The sequence below is a fragment of the Saccopteryx leptura genome, chromosome 9, assembly GCF_036850995.1.
Source record: "Saccopteryx leptura isolate mSacLep1 chromosome 9, mSacLep1_pri_phased_curated, whole genome shotgun sequence".
NCBI classification, from domain to species: Eukaryota; Metazoa; Chordata; class Mammalia; order Chiroptera; family Emballonuridae; genus Saccopteryx; species Saccopteryx leptura.
In genome coordinates, this window is record NC_089511.1 from 74,023,698 (window position 1) to 74,027,009 (window position 3,312).

The following is a 3,312-nucleotide window of genomic DNA, read 5'->3' on the forward strand; positions in this document are numbered from 1 at the left end:
GCTCAGACCAACCAAGTTATCCTCAGTGCCCAGGGTCATGCTCAAACCAATCAAGCCACTGGCTGCGGGAGGGGAAGAAAGACAGAAGGGGGAGAGGGAAGTGGAGAGAAACAGATGGTTACTTCTCTTGTGTGCCCTGACCGGGAATTGAACCCGGGATGTCCATACACTGGGCTATTGCTCTATCTACTGACCCAATTGGCCAGGGCCTTATTTTAAAATTTGATGTACAATATTATATTAGTTTAAGGTGTACAACCTGGTGCTTAGACGTCTATAAAACTGATGAAGTGATCACCCTGATAAATCTAGCACCAGTCTGACACCTGTATAGTTCTCCTACTATTCTGAGTGTTTTCTCTATGCTGTACTCCACATCTCCCTGCCTGTTCTCCAGCTACCACTGCAGCTTCTAAATCCCTTCACCTTTTTCACACACTCCCCTAAGCCAGTGCTTCTCAAACTTTGTGAAGTCAAGGTGCATTTAAAATCATACAAATATCTACCTGAATCATTACCAGCTAGCAGCAGCGGTCATTGGGACTTGGACGTGAGCTGCAAAGTATAGAATGGTGACAACAATCCCAGTGCCATGCGGACTTTTCCTGGATGTGGACTTTTCCTGGACTCCTGCTCCTTGTGACAGCTCCTAATGGAGCTGAACTGGGGTTGGGTTGCATTTGCAGGGATTTGGAATGGTGTTGGGGCCAACTTGGACTTGGTGAACATGTTAAGGACACTACTCTTTTATGGATTCTTGCTGTATTGGCCAAAAGTTTGCTGAAAGGCTTTAATCACTGTAAAAAATAAATAAATAAATAGAAGACTGGATAAAGAAGATGTGGCACATATACACCATGGTATACTATTCAGCCATAAGAAATGATGACATCAGATCATTTACAACAAAATGGTGGGATCTTGATAACATTATACGAAGTGAAATAAGTAAATCAGAAAAAAACAAGAACTGCAGGAGTCCATACATTGGTGGAACATAAAAATGAGACCAAGAGACATTGACAAGAGTGTGGTGGTTACAGGGGGTAGGGGGAGGGAAAGAGGGAGAGGGGGAGGGGAGGGGGTGGGGCACAAAGAAAACTAGATAGAAGGTGACAAAGGACAATCTGACTTTGGGAGATGGGTATGCAACATAATTGAATGACAAGATAACCTGGACATGTTTTATTTGAATATATGTACCCTGATTTATTGATGTCACCCCATTAAAATTAATAAAAATTTATTTATAAAAAAATCATACAAATAATTGTAGGTGCACTATATACACGTTTCTGAGAAATATGTTAAAATAATTAAGTCAAATATTAAAGAAAAAATATAAAGTCCAAGCATGCTTTTATGGTAATTAAATGAAATAAATATGACAAAATTAAATTTATTCTGACATTAAAAACATTTTTATGTTACATTTTTTGAGTTATACTTTTTAGAATTTGTAAAAAAGAGGGGTTAAAAAATAAAAAAAACAACAAAAAGTTATCTTTTTATATATAGATACATTCTTAGTAAGATTTAGTAAATTCGGCAGGTCTTAGCATGAATGTGTTCAATTTTTTTATTCTTTGTTTATGAGAAACATGAGCCTGATGTGTCCTAGCGATTTCTTCAATGTTTGGGCATATATTTGAAAGACAAACTCTCATTTCCTCATCAATACATTAAAGAATTCTTCTCTTTTTACTCTTAATTATGTTGAGTGCAGAAAACCCCCACCATACATATCATCTTAACTTTACACCAAACAAAGGATAGAAGAAACTTGCCTCCAGTCTTTCCAGGGAACATGGGGGTAGTGTAAACAATCCAGCACCACAGCTTAACAGCCTTTTGCAACCTAATCAGGAAAGTGAGGTGGGGGATTGGACAGACTGTCAGCTTACAGCCAATTCTCCACACCTCTGTCCCCAAAAAATCTAAACTCCAAAAACCCTGTTGGTTTTTGGTCCCCAACAGGCACATATTTCTCTGGAATACCATAGGGCACACCTGGAAATCTTCTAGGGTTCACCAGTGTGCCCTGGCATACACTTTGAGAACCACTGCCCTAATTTCTCTCCCATCTGGCAACCATCAAACTGTTCTCGGTATCTATGAGTTCATTTCTGTTCTGCTTGTTTATTTTGTTTTTTAGCTTCCACATATACATGAAATCATATGATATTTGTCTTTCTCTGATTTATTTCACTGAGCTCAATACCCTCAAGGTCTACCCATGTTGTTGCAGATGACAACATTCATTCTTTTTAATGGCTGAGTCATATTCCATTGTACACATGCACCACTTCTTTATCCATTCATCTATTGACAGACACTTAGGTGGTTTCCATATCTTGTCTATTTGTAAATAATGTTGCAATAAACATATAGATGCACATGTCTTTTCAATTTAGTGTTTTGGGTTTCTTCAGATAAATACCCAGAAGTGGAATTTCTGTGTTTTTGTTAGAGTCTTTGTTTTATAGTCTATTTTGTCTGGTATAAGTGTTGCTATCCCAGGTTCTATTTTGTTTTGCTTCTGTTTTCATGGAAACATGTTTTTCATGTTTTGTTTTCTTTTCCATCCCTTTACTTTTAATCTTTGTGTGTCTTTCTATCTGAAGTGAGTCTCTTTCTTTTCATTCATTTTAGAGAGGCAGGATGGGGGTGGAGAGATAGAGGCAGAAGAAGGAGCAGGAAGGATCAACTCTCATATGTGCCTTAACCAGGGAAGCTCAAGGTTTCAAACCGACAACCTCAGCTCCTCAGCTTTCTAGGTCAATGCTTTATCCACTGCGCCACCACAGGTTCGGCTGAAGTGAGTCTGTTGTAGGCAGCATATGTAAGGGTCTTGTTTTCTTATCCATTCAGTCACCCTATGTCTTTTTTTTTTTATGTGTTATTTATTTATTTATTTTATTATTTTTTTACAGAAACAGAGAGACAGTCAGAGAGAAGGATAGACAGAGACAGACAGACAGGAACAGAGAGATGAGAAGCATCAATCATTAGTATTTCGTTGCGCATTGTGACACCTTAGTTGTTCATTGATTGCTGTCTCACATGTGTCTTGACTGTGGGCCTTCAGCAGACCAAGTAACCCTCTGCTCAAGCCAGTGACCCTGCAGGTGAGCTCTTTGCTCAAGCCAGATGAGCCCGCACTCAAGCCGGCAACCTCGGGGTCTCGAACTCGGGTCCTCCACATCCCAGTCTGATGCTCTATCCACTGTGCCACCGCCTGGTCAGGCACCTTATGTCTTTTGATTGAAGCATTTAATCCATTTGCATTTAAAATAATTGTTGAAAAATATG